This window comes from Hermetia illucens, chromosome 6 (assembly GCF_905115235.1).
Source record: "Hermetia illucens chromosome 6, iHerIll2.2.curated.20191125, whole genome shotgun sequence".
NCBI classification, from domain to species: domain Eukaryota; kingdom Metazoa; phylum Arthropoda; class Insecta; order Diptera; family Stratiomyidae; genus Hermetia; species Hermetia illucens.
The window spans coordinates 91,950,590-91,964,948 of record NC_051854.1 but is presented as its reverse complement, the minus strand read 5'-3'; the positions used below and the strand labels follow the sequence as shown (position 1 = coordinate 91,964,948).

Here is a 14,359-nt window from a genome sequence, read left to right as displayed (position 1 = left end):
TGCGACCCAAGTGGCGCTTAGCCGTATTATCATCGAATCACGCGAAAAAAAAAGAAGAGGATCCTCTAAATAATCAGCAGGCGCCTAAGAAAAAAAAAGGCGGACAGGACATTTTAAAAACCAGCATCAACAGCTCAGAAGGAGGAAAGCGTACAGCGAATGTAGTGAACTCGACCAGCGTTGCGAAGCCCAAGACGAACGAAAATGATGGATGGACTAAAGTTACCAGCAAAAAAGCGAAACGAAAAGCAAAAGTGCGAACTCATCCAGATGCGATATACGCGGAGATACTCGAAAGGTCCTAAAAGATCTGAGCAGGAATGTGAACAATTTCTTTCTTTCTTTCAAATCGGGAACACTCGGGCTTTCTTCCATTGTCCTGGAAAGAAGGAATTGTTCAATAAATTATTGAACAAGATGCAATAATTACGAATGACAGTGTCTGGTAAATGCCATTCATACCGGATGATCTTTCATTGTTTACCCTTCTAAATATGGTGGTTAATTCCCCACATGAGACAAAGTAATCAAGCAGATTATCACTCGGTATGAGATGAGCCTGCAACGCAGAGCTAAACTGGAAAACTGTGGTGGCGTTTAGGCTATATTTGAAATTGTGGACATCTCGTTCTACAATGCCCGAAAGTCGCGTTGGCTCTAAGTCCGTTCTGGGCCGATGCACCGATTCAAAGTGCTCCCCTGTTTAGTTCGAGTTTCAGATCATCATCCATCACGATGTAATTGCGCATCAGCAGTTACACTATTCGTCTCTATGCCTGAGTCGGAAAAGGGCCGAAGAAACGAAAACGAAAATACAGGCTCCTATGTGAGTTTGGAAGTACATTCGGCAGGAGTGTTATGGTTAAGGTAAAACCAGCATCATAGAGCAATAAGGAAAAATCGCACCCTTCAAGTAATAGGAGACAAGCAAGATCCGGTCCTGGGGTCGAGCAGACATCGAAGTGCGTTAACTGTGGGGGCAACGACCATCCCGCCAACTACAGAAAGTTCCCACGGTTTGTCCAGGTGGTAGCAAGGAGAAACGCAAAAAAACGTGCGCGTCCCGCTTTGCTGGTCGCCCTATCACAAATCCAGCCTTCACCCGTCCGTCTGTGTCCTTCGCCGACGCCGCACAAAGCGGAACCTCTTCCCGTACATCCAACCGCGTGAACCAACCCACCACCATCTCCAATCCAAACATCCTCGAGTTTGCCAGGAAATCGTAAGAATTTTCGCAAATGTTCAACTCAATGGTTGGTATCTTGGCATCCATTAATGGACAGTTCTCCTATGTGAAACTAGGTTGAACTATAGATACAATCCTTCCTTTCCCAACTACAACCTTTTCCGGATTGACCGACCACAGGCCAATCTTCAAAGCCGCAATAACTGTGGAGGAACGGCCGTCCCAATACTTTCAAATCAATCGAAATCACACTAATCTCCTACGAATTCCAATCAACCTTGATCTTCGTCGCTTCTGTTGACTGTCCCAACCAATCCCTCGACAGTCACGACTTTCTCCGCATCAAGTCCCTCTGCGCTTCTCAACACCGCCCTCCCGGTTGATAATGGTCATTGATTATCGGCGAAGATCTCAATGCCAGACAACCGTCCTGGTTCGATGCATGGTCAACCCGGCCTTTCCAACCTATAACAGAACGTATTACCATTCTACCTAGACCACTTCCTGGTTAGCAGTAACCTGACTGTTATTCCCAACCCGAACCCCTTTCCTTTTCTCGAAACGGTCCCCGGCATCAGCGACCATGATGCCATAATCATTCGCATCAAACTAATCACCCTGCCCGACTACATCCTAACCGATATTCACTACAAAAAGACCCTCAGGCGGAGATTATTTGGAAATAGATACTCTCCACAATCCTCTCACCTCCTCTCCGAAATCTGCGAACTGGACAGGTCTATCTGCGAAAGAATCCACACCCAATATCTCCCGCCTCTCCAACACCGAACTGAATCGTGGTACACACAGGGAACTCAGGAAAACCTGCCCGCATTTAGGCAAGTCAGTCCAACAAAACGCGATCCTATCCCAAAATATCCCACCCACAGAAAAGGTGAACGTCCTCGCTCACCACTTCCTCCAAGCACACAACTGCACCCTCCACTACCGTGAACCAAGTTCCGACAGTGAGGCAAACGGAAAGATCTCCCAGGTTTAATCTTAGTTTAGTTTAGTTAACTGGGGGGAGCCGGAGCTCCGAGCACTCAGGCCATTGTTAGGCCCATCGTACTATCCCTGTAAGTTGCCTATTCAATGGCTTCCCGCCTACGGTGTTCGCAGGCTTTAGCGAATCTGAGAACATTCTCCAGAGGCAAAGAGTGTGGAGATTCTTCATTGAAGAAAACCTTGCCAAGGTGTCTTCGTCTGAGATCTGAGGATGCCGGGCAGCTGCATAAAAAGTGCAGGGCCGTCTTCTCTTTCTCTTCACATTGGTTGCACATAGCCGAAACCACTACCCCAATCTTTTCCATATGGTAGTTTAAGGAGCAGTGTCCCGTCAAAAGCCCTACTAGGGTTTTCATGTCCGACTTCTTAAGAGACAACAAAAATGCCGCTCTAGTGGCTCTAGGCTCCTTCACAAGGATTTTCGCTTGCCGGCAAGAGTCCAAATTTCTCTACTCGGCTGCATGAACCCTTGCAATTTCACCCTTCAGAGTAGACTTGACAGTAGATGGTCGGATTCCAAGAGCTGGTTCAGGCCCCACCATTGTGGATCCACACCCTCGGTGAGCCAGTCTGTCAGCCTCATGTGTGTGTCCCTTATGGACCGATCTACTAGTTTTTCTAGTCCTTTTAGCAGAAAGGACGTTAGGCTGATTGGTCGAAAGCTTTTTGCGTCTGTGTAGGTGGGTTTTCCTGGTTTGGGAATGAACAACACTTTCACATCCCGCCATTTAATTGGAATATAAGCGTGCGCTAGGCATGCATGATATATATTCCGAATGTGTAGACTCAGGGCATCCATTCCCTCTAGCGCAGGGATGATGCCATCCGGACCTGCAGACTTGTATCTATGGAACGAGTTAAATGCCCGTTTTACTCGCTCCAGTGATACTACTTTGCATGTCAGATTCCAGTCTCTCGGTTGAGGGCTGTATGGACCTGTTAGCCCCGAGATTAGATTTTGGATGCACTTCAAGCAAATGGTTTGCCGTTTCCTCATCGTTTTCTGTGTACTTCCCATTCTGTAAACGTAAATAACCCAGTTTCTGGCTACGTTCTTTGACCAGAATCCGCTTCAGCGTTGAGGTTGCCTCAAGAGAATTAGTCTCTTCGCAGAAGCGTCGACAACGTTTAGCCGACCTTATGCTTTTCTTTAGAGCCTTCTGTGCCTCTTTATAGCGATTGCAGCTAGTGCCTGATTCACCCTTCAGAGCACGATTGAGGAGCATCCTTGTCATTCTTCTCTGTTTTGCCAAATTCGAGTTACACCATGGTGTTTTACCCTTCTTTGGCATCTTAAGTGGACAGCTTTCTTCAAAACCTTCTCTCATGCTAGTTGTGATCATCTGGGTTGTCTTCTCAATTCCAGGAATGGATTTGATGCGCTTCCCCAGAGATCGTGACTCGGGCGCTCAATTCTATTTGATACATCACTCAATCTGTCTTCCTCGGATTCCGAAATGGAGTGGGTGGAGGTGGATCCATGCCCATAACGAAATCAATGTGTCTGTGATCCGAGAGTGTGATATCGTTTGATACTCTCCACTCTCCGATCTCCCTGTTGACTTTTTATGGTTAGCTCAGCCGATGTGGTGTTGCCATCACATAGGTCGTTAACCAAATTAGCCTGGAAGTCTTTGGAGACTACCATGCAGGTGCGGGGTCGATCGCTTCCATTGGCATACAATAGGTCAGCATGCTGGAAGTTTAGGCCCCTGACTACCCCACCAACAACCCACGGTTCTTGTATGAGGCATACAAATGTCTTGCAGCTATTGATCCGACGACTGATAAGTGCAGTCGCCGCTTTACAATGCTGCAAATTTATTTGGGAAATGTGGCACCTCGTCTACGTTTCAGATGAAGATGCCGAGGGCTGCATGTCCCCTTCAATGGTTTTAGGAGCCGACACTTGTAACGTTACGGTCCCCAGCCCATAGTAGAACCGGCAGCCCGATTTTTCCCTAACCTTCTTAACATCGGGTTCGGGAACGCCGATAGTGAGAAAAGTTCCCGGACTATCGGCTCTTTCTCCTGTTTGGCTGCCTAGCAGCAACCAGGTGGAAGTGTTGAGGTTGTTCTGTACACCAAGTTGTTCCAGAACCCCAACACCATTTCGCTCTTCTTCTGGAAGCCAGAGAAAGCACTTTTTGATCGATGGAAGCTCAGAGACCCTTTTCAAGGTTAGTCGCGCACCCTCCCACACATCCTTAAGGGAGGAGCAGTACTCCCTGAGCCACTCTTTCGTGTCTTCGTCGTCAAAGTTCAGCTGTAACATTATACGGTATACACCTACCGACTCAAAGCAAAGCTTAATGCCTTGCGCGGACGCAGTCCTTACAGCTAGGAGGAGTTTCCTGTTCGCACTGCTCAGTATCGTAGTCGGATGGATTAGAGTCGTCATACAGGTTGCCGGCCGAGCCCTCTTTGCTGCTTTTGTGTCGAAGAGTTAGGATCGTCCGAGGACCGCTGCCGCTTCGGTTTCCCCTTCGCCGCAGGTGCCCCGAACGCTCCTTTCCCCTCAACCTTGGCACAGCTCTTGGGTTGTGCGTTGCCCGGAGGCGGTTTGCCCGAAGGCGGTTTGCCCGGAGGTTGTTTGCCCGAAGGCGGTTTGCTGTCCGTGAACAGGTGCTTACCCATGGGCAAGACTTTAGCCTCAGCAGGTGGCGCCGATTGGAGCCTGAGGTCATGAGTGCTGACAGAAGGGGCCTGCTTCGGTTCGTCCGTTAAGGACTGGGTCCCAATTGGATTGGTTCCCACTTGAGTGAGTGGGGAATCTGAGTCTAGACTCAGGTTCTCCATCGATGAGCTCAGGGTTGCTCTTTTACTCGGGGTAGGATCGTCACGATCGAAGTTTAACTGTGTTTGCTTAATAGGTTTATGTTTTTGTTTTTTTTTTCCTTTTTCACAGTTGGCTGCCATGGCCTCAATTTTTCCGGGGAAAGTAAGTCGATCTCGGCAGAACCCCTTTTTGTCGAGACAAGGCTAGTTGAAACTGGGGGTCGCCTGGTACCCAGAGTTCACCGTTTACGGCCACATCTTAACCCCTGTGACCATTCAGCCCTCGGCACGGTAGTCACACCTTGGCTTGGGGTTTTGATTACCGCTTGACTTCAGGTCTCACCTCCCGTTTCATGGAGGATCTTCCTTACTGAGCTCCCCCACCACGACAAGGTAGGTAATCGTCGAGGGAGTAGGTTTAACCTTAGGGAAGACTTGTTCAATTGTATGCAGCGTCAAGTTCTCCAGCTTGAGAAGATACTGAAGTATTACTCGTTGCTCAAGTTCCTGTCACCTGGCGCAATTGTACTATCGTTTTCCCCATCAAGAGGTGGGCATTCCTCTCGATATCCCCGTTAATAGCTTTTACCAAATCTAGACACTCTAAACAAATATAGAAAGCATAGCTAGCATAGAAAGCATATTTCAGTTGGAGCCTTAAATTTAGTATAACCGGCAAAAATACCGGGGGCCTGTAACTTAACCAACTTCTTCTAAATGGTTGCTTGTTGAGATGGTCCACCATTTAAGTCAGATTTTTAAGAATTATGATCTCAATTTGACCGAAATTATGAATTTAACGTACAATTTTTGAAATTGAATTCTCCAAATGTGAGTACCAATAAGTTCTTGAAGTTATGGGCTTCTGGGAAATTCTACTAAAGTCCATCTTTATTCTAATTCTGATATTTCCTTTTAAATCAAAGTTCCCGCCTTCCACTATTCACACCACAGTCAATCTTCACCATAGAGTTGTCGATCGATAATTTCCTCTCAACTACACACGCGCTCGTAAGAAATTTCCCACGGTCGCTCTGCCGCTGTGTGGACAAATCTGTTTCTCAGACTGAACAGCCTCCGACTCGGGCAAGAATGGGCATCCGTCGTCCGATTTTCCTCCATTTTTCGCAACTCCACAATTGTCCGCGTCTCTGAGCCGTCAACGGCCGCGTTCACCGACATTTCGACCCCCAGGGAAGTGACGCAATCAGTCAATTTTCGGCTGATTGGAAAGTGCAAAGTGAAAATTTGGAACCGAGTTTTCTGCAAGGCAAGGAATTGTCGTTCGTCGTCACCGCACGAGAGCAGGAGAGTTTGTTGTGGGCGAGCGCGTGTGTGTGAGTACAGGCGAGTGAGATTCGCGCGAAGTGAATAATTGTGCAAACGCGTGCGTCCGCAGTGACAGTTTCTGATTAGAAGGCCCCTGAGCCGCGGGTGTGACAGGGATAGCAGGCGAGGATAGGAGAACGCGAGAGGATCGAGAACACTGCAAAGCTACAAATGATGGCGAACTCCTGGTCGGGTCTGTGTCTCGTTTGCCGGTAGCGAAAAGTGTCGAATTTGGCCCGAAATTGTGTGCAAATCAGTGAAATAAGTGCCAGGAGAGACGCGCAACTGTTCCCGGAGTGAGTGCGCGGTTCGGAAAATGCTGTTTTCGGGTCGCAGGTGGGATCTTAGTGCGCCGAAAAGTCATTGTCATCGCAGCAACCCTTCACGAAGTCGCCGCCACTTGGTCCGTTGCAGTTCTGGCCGCGTTGCAGGTCGCTCCGCCACGAATTAGCTCCGTTCGCAGTTCACGACGTGTCCGCGGAGGCGACTGGATGGATTTCAGGTGCGTTCCCGTAATCATGGCCTCGATTTTTGCGCATTCGAAAGGGCTCCAGCCCGAAATGTCACATGAAAAAGTGCCTTTGGGACTTCTTGGGCTTTTACGTCAGATATGAGATTTTGCGCTCTCTTTCTCCCGTGTTCGTACGAGCGGAGCGTGAGTCGCGACAGAGTGGTGTGTTTGTGTGTGCGCTGTGTGACTGGGTTTAGTATGGCACTCGCACTGTTGTCTCGTCAGGGCGTCGTTCATCGCCCCGAGTTGGAGTGAGAGGGGAATATTTACGAGTTTGGCACCATTGCCGGATTTCCATATCACGTCACTTTGACAGTCGCCCGAGTGCACCGCGTGGTGGTGTGCAAGCGCGAGTGGTGCTTGGACTTTTTCACCTGGCCGACTTGGGGCTCTGTTTCAACATCTGTTCAGTTGGAAATGAAGTTGTCAAGAACGTTTTTCATTGTCACGTCTTTCGCGGAAAAGGAGCAGCCGCTCGGAGGGCTGGTCGAGCTGGTCGAATGTGCCGTCCGGGGTGGGATTCGAGCCAGGGTTTGTGCGGAAATCTCTTTGCGGTTGCACCTCGGATTACGTCTTTCGTGTGCAGTTTTTCGCAATTCCTCGCAATTGCATCGAAGCCCGCGTACCTGTTAGCAGTCCAAGTCGTGCCGTATTCTCGTCGTATTTTTTTCTTCGTGGAGGTCATTGTCTTTGCCCACACTGCGAGTAATGTCCACTTGCAGTTGCACGGCGCCATTGGGAATTCTGGGGAACGCATTCTTTTAGTTTCCGCCTTCGAATACAGTCGGGGGGCTTCGAGTTGCTTCTGAATTTCTACGAAAAATGGGGCAGCCTTTTGTCACCAAATCATTGAGAGATGACTGTGTTTATTTTGATCGAAAAACACAGTGCAATCGGCCTTGGGGTAATCTTAAGCCTCGCGAGCATAATTTCGGGAAAGGGGAGAACAGTGGATTTTGGACGGACCTGGGAGGCTGTACTTTTCGAATGTTTTTACAGAAACTGTGCGCCGTGACCTGCACGTTAGTGACGTAAGTAGGGGTCCCCGACGATTAGCACTGAACCGTTTTTCTGTACAGAAATGTCCGTTGAAATTCGTTTTGATTTGTTGACTTTTACATTGTTATATTGAGCGCTTCCCACTAAATTTGAAAAATGTTGATAAAATGCAAAAAATTGCGGAGCGGATAACGCTTGGTATGGAGGAAGAAGCGGGAGGTCTTTCCGCTTTGGACTCGGTTGAAAGTTCCTACGATGGGGCTTCCTTTTTTGAAGGAAGGAAAAGGGAGGGGTATTTTGATATCATCGTGTTGAACTTTGTTTCGCCAGCCCCATCCTCGGAGGAGAAATGGATGAAAAGGGTACGCCTATGGAAAAAGAAGGTCTCCCATCTGGCCTCGCTGAAAACTCGTCCTGAATATTCCTCTGGCGTCCCAAGGGGGGATTATTTTCGTATCACTAATAAACTTGATGAGGCAATTATCCCCGTGATTTGGTGGGGGGTAGTTGTTACTTTATTCATTCGGAACCCTCCCTCAATGCTCCTATGGCTCATAATGAAATGCAAAGTGCATTTCAACTGATCTGTCACGTTGGCATCCGCTTACACGCCTCTTTGTTGATGCTTGACGGGTAAAATAGAAAATCAGTTGAGATAGTGGAGGGTGGCATCGTTTTGGCCACTAGTCCAAAGCTACCAAAGTGTTGATCCTTAGGTTTTTCGTCTCATTCATCGCATGGGGACATACCGCTGAATTTGGTGTATATTCGATGATATTTACTTGATGTTGGGCGAAACGTGGATTGGTCATCACGATGGAGCATAAAACCTGGGGAACGCCTGCTAAACCAACACCAAGAGCTCTACTACCAAACCCTATCTCCACGCCCACGTCGTGACCGCTCCTTTTTAACGAAAAGCTGCAAAGGGATGAAGGTGAGTATCCCGCGCATAAAAACGGGACAAATTGTACCAACTGGTCCTCCAGGTTGCGGGTTGGGTAGGGCTGACAATCCTACACGGAAAACAACTTGTTACGAAGCCACAACAGGAGCCTCAAACTGAATGGATTTTACAACGACGAACCCGGCAACGATAGCGGAATAACGATTTGCTCATTTTTTCATGGAACATACGTTCCTTGTACAGAGATGGAGCTGCCAAGAAGCTTGCCGATACCCTGTCCCAATATAAGTCTGATGTAACAGCGTAGCAGGAGATGCGTTGGACAGAATCAGTTTCCTGGAGAAGAGTCGCTACACCATGTATTATAGCGGCCATCCTGTAAATCATGTGCCTGGGAGTAGGTTTCTTAGTCAGCCAAAAATGAAACCTGCAGTTATCGGCTTTGAAAGCATAAGCGAACGGCTATGCACTCTGCGGTTGCGAGGCAAATTTAGAAATATAAGCCTCATTAACGTTCACGCCCCTACAGAGGAGACTGCAGAGTCGGAGAAGGATACCTTCTACGAGGCAGTAGTGGCAGTAGAACGCACCATCGAAGCCTGTCCCAGATATGATATCAAAATCATACTTGGGGGGGGGGGGGGGTTTTAACAGCCAAGTAGGGACGGAGCCCGTATTCAGGCGATATGTCGGCTCCCATAGCCTACATCAAAATACAAATGATAACGGACTGCGGATTATCCAATTAGTAGTGTCACACGAAATGGTTGTTGGAAGAACCTGGTTTGCGCGGAAAGCGGTCCAAAAACAAACGTGGGCATCTCCAAACCGGACCACTTTCAACAAAATTGACCAACTGCTGATCGAACGCCGCCACCTCTTATGATGTCATGAATGAATGTCAGAACATATATTGTGGGGCCAATATAGACTCGGATCAGTATCTCGTTGGCATGATGTTTCGAGCTCGAATAACAACACCACCCAGAATCCCCTCTAACAATCAGGTGAGAGTTAACACTGAAGTCATCCCCAACACAGCCCTCCACAACACTTATAAGAGGGAAATTGTGCCGCAATGACAGCAGTCAACAGAGATCGTGGAGATGAAGTATCAACAAATGATCTTCACAATCACCTGAAGAACGTTATCATAAATACGGCCAAAAACATTCTTGGTCCCAGTCGTAAAAAGAGTCGGAACGGCTGGTTTGACGATGAATGTAAGCTAGCAACGGAACGGAAGAATGCTGCATACCGAGTAATGTTGCATTCTCGTCTCTTATCACGAACTCCGGCGAGCGGAGAAGCGACTTCACAGACGGAAAAAGGAAGCCTGGGAGTACCAACAGCTCTGTGAAATAGAAAAGTACAGGGAGCAACCGCACCAGGCGCGCAAGTTTTACAAACAAGTCAGCAGGATGAAGCCTTACACACCTCGGGAAATCTGATTTCCGACAGAAGGGGCATATTGGAGCGTTGGTTTGAGTACTTTGGTGAACTACTGAACAACCAGAATATCGGCGAGTTGGAGCTCCCGCCAACTGAAGACGGCGGATAAATATTGCCACCACCAAGTATAGAAGAAACAGTCCGTGCAATTCATCGGCTTAAAAATCATAAGTTGCCAGGAACCGATGGAATTACAGCCGAATTGGTTAAATATGGAGGCGACAAATTATATCAAGTGGTTCATCAACTTGTGCTCAAGGTAAGGGACAGCGAATCAATGCCTGACGACTGGCAAAGAGAGGCATTATCTGTATCATACATACAAAAGGAGATATCACACAGTCCAGTAATTATAGAGGTATCACGTTGCTGAGTATCATCTATCTTGCTAGGCCGGATAGCCCCATACCCCCAGAACATCATTGGCCCATACCAAAGAGGCTTCACTCCAGGCAAATCAGCAACACATCAAATTTTCTTTGTGTGGCAAGCGATGAAAAAACTGTTGGAATATGGACATCAGTTGCACCATATTTTCATCCATTTTAAAGCCGCCTATGATAGCATAGCCATGTTAAAAATGTACACGGTCATGAGAGAATTCGGTACCGCGACGAAATTGATAAGACTGGCTAGGCTGACCCTGACCAATGTGCGAGGCCAGATAAAAGCAGCAGGATAACTCTTCAGACCATTCGACATCAACAACGGTCTACGCCAAGGGGATGTCCTATCATATATCTTCTTTAACTTCGCCTTGGAGAATGTGATCCGTGATATTAAGGTAAATGCGAGCTGTACGATCGTCTTTAAGTCCACCCAACTACTGGCCTATGCTGACGATATCGACATCATGAGAAGAACGACCCGAGACGTAAAAACTGCCTTCATCCAGATCGAGCAGGCGGCAATCGGGACGAGATCTTGGACTGCATATCAATCAAGGCGAGACAAATAACAGTGGCAACGTCAGCACCGAAAACCAACCAACCAACAACATCAAACCGCACTGGTCAAACGGGAAGAATAAAGATAAGAGACTATAACTTTGAGACTGTTGATAATTTCTCCTATCTAGGGTCGAAAATCACAACCGATAACAGCTACGATGATGAAATCTGCGCACGATTGTTGGCAGCCAACAGAGCCTACAAAAACTGTTTCGCTCGAAACGTCTCAACATAGGGTCAAAGCTCTTACTGTACAAGATAATGATCTTGCCAGTCCTCATGTATTCCTCGGAGACTTAGCTCTTACCAAGAAGAATTGCGAACTCTTGGCCGCGTTCGAGAGAAGAATCCTCCGAAGAATTTTTGCCCCCTACATGAGGATAGACGATTCCGTAGCCTACACAACGACGAAATCTATGAGCGATACCATGACCGTCAAGTTGTGGATAAAATCCGGCTCAATAGGTTACGGTGGGCGGGTCACTTAATCCGTATGAATGAGGATGATCCAGTCCGGAAAGTCTATAAGGGCAATATCTATGGTAGAAAAAGAAGACGAGGCAGACCCTGCCTGAAATGGAGCGATGGCGTAGGTTAGAACCCCAGACAGCTTTTAGGGATATCGAATTGGTGGACCTCGGCGCAAAACCGGGATGTCTGCAGTTCCTTATTAAAGCAGGCCTAGACCGGATACCGGTTGTTGCGCCGATGATGAACTGAGCAAAATATAATTTTCGGTATTCAAACCATTGGGGGAACATGCCTAGTCTGAAATTCACCGTGAGGTGAAGGGTGGCGTCAAGCCTGCAGATTTCTAGCAGTTTTTCACTCTGTGCCTGTCACCCGCACTTTTCTCTGAGAAAATCACGATGATGTATGACATTTAGGCCTCAAAATTTTTCCATACCGATAACTAACATTTGCTCCCTAAATTGACACATAACATACCTCAGTCAATTTTGACTCTCTCTCTCTCTCTCTCTCCACTGGCTGATAAAAGTGATCTGTGGCCTATCTGCTTTTCTCAGTGTTCTAACAGCTGATTCTTGAAATCTGATAAGCTAGTACCATTCTTCAAGGCGTCCGTGGTGACCTCATCTACATCTGCTATCCTCACACTGATCTGCTTGCTATCCTTATGTATCAGAGTTGAAGTCCACAGTTACCCAAATTTGACGAAAAAGAATGATTACCTTTTGATTGCAGATGCTGTATTTCGGGAACTAATTGTTTACTTTTTCATTGCATTACATTCTGCATTGAATGCGATGATCCTGCTTCACTTTGGTCGCTGTGTCTTTCGTCGCATAGGTGACTTATCTCCCTCCCCTCCCTCCCTTTTAAAACTCAATTATCGCCTCCTCCTCCTCCAGATTTGGTGTTGTTTGTGGGAACTCTTGACATGGTCAATTTTTTATCCACGAGTGAATGTTTTGCTCTCTTCTACTTAATGTGCCCATAAGCTTCCCACGCGCGCACGTCTCCGGTTAAGTGCATATATGCGTTTATAATACCCCCGGAAGGGGTGCGCCTGGTGAGACATTTAGTAGCACTACAGAGGAAGATACCTGGTAGCTGAGGTGTCTGGTGCGTGTCAACCAATTTTGACTCAATTGGTATTCAGCTGGAAATTTGATCAGGTTGGACGGAAACTGGATCATCCTCCCTTCTGGAAGCACTCCACGCGGTAATTGGTACGGTTGAGCGGTCACATCAGTACAAACATTATACCCGCCAGCGACGAGGACTGTGAGTCAGGACCTTGCTTGGAGGGTTTGCGGCCACCCCAGCTATAATTACCGAGGATAAGATCGGCTGAGCTATAAACAGCTTCTCTGCATATAAATCTCCAAGCCCAGATGGCATAATGCCAGTCATGCTACAGAAACAGCAGGAAAGGGTTGTGCCGTGGCTTGTTGAGATTTACTGGAACTGTATCTCTTTAGGAAACGTACCACAGTCCTGGAGGCGCTCACGAGTGGTTTTTATAATAAAAGCGGGCAGGCGCGGTCATGAGTCCGCGAAGGACTTTCGACCAATCAGCCTGACCTCTTTCGTGCTGAAGACCCTAGAGCGCGTCCTGGACATTCACTTAAGGACAACTATGGAGAGAACGCCTTCCTCTAGGTTCCAACGTGCCTAGCTCCAAGGAAAATTCACAGAAACCACCCTCCACGAGGTAATTGGCTCGGTTGAGCGGTCGCTCCAATACAAGCAGTATACCCTATCTGCTTTCATGGATATAGAGGGAGCTTTTAACAACGTTAGTACCAACGCCATCAAGGAATCTTTGACTGGTATTGGATTGGTGGTATATCTTACGCTTTGGATTATATCCATGCTAAGTACCAGGATAATGCAGTCGGATCTGGGAGACAACCACTTGACCAGATTTATGAACAGAGGCACGCCCCATGGTGGCGTCATCTCTCTGGTGCTCTAGTTAATAGTGATGGACGAAATTTTACGAATATTGGACAACAGTGGGGTGAAGGTAGTGGCGCAGAGCGACTACTTGGTGATATTAGTGTCAGGGATGTTTCCGTCCATTATGAGCGACATCATGGAAGGAGCGATGCGAAAGAATTGAGGATTAAAAATGCCTGTTTAGCCTGCAGGAGAATCTTTGCAAAGAAATGAGATTTCTGGCCGAGGATTGTTCTCTGGATGTACCCCGTTGTGGTGCGTCCTATCTTAACGCACGGTTCTATTGTATGGTGGCAGACTTTGAACAAAAAGTACAATAGAACGAAGCTTAATAGGATTCAAAGAACCGCGTGTGCAGGTGATACTGAGGCTACGTGAGAGTCCGGATGCTGGGTAGCGGAACCCTACTCCCACAGTAACATCCTAGACGAAGTAACTCGGCAAATCTGGGCATCCCCCATGGACTATGCCACGCTGAACTTCACGAAAAATTTTGCTGTGGACTTTCCAATCATCGCCGAGTGGAAGACCGGTGGGGTGTTGCAAGGTGATGCCACATTATTCTTCACCGATGGATCAAAGATGGCCTATGGAGTCGGCGTGGGGGTTTTCTCGAATAGACACAGTGTATCCAAGTTGTATGGTCTCCCAGGTTTCGCCAGTGCAATCCACGGGGAAGTACTGGCTGGCGATACTGGAAGTCTGTCAACGGCTGGAGCATCATCCGAACCTCAAGCGTAACATAGCCATTCTGACCGACAGCCAAGCGGCCATTAATGCCTTGTACTCAGCGACGACATCCTCCAGGCTAG

General features: G+C 47.7%; 1 protein-coding gene across 1 annotated transcript in view; it reads left to right on the top strand.

Annotated features, from left to right (window-relative positions):
* The first annotated feature begins 6,019 nt into the window (after nt 1-6,019).
* The window catches only part of LOC119659620 (casein kinase I), a 291,255-nt gene continuing 282,915 nt past the window's right edge, over nt 6,020-14,359 (top strand). The window contains exon 1 of the mRNA XM_038067801.1: nt 6,020-6,803. The gene's annotated coding sequence lies outside the window, so the exon portion shown is untranslated. The remainder of the gene's footprint in view (nt 6,804-14,359) is intronic.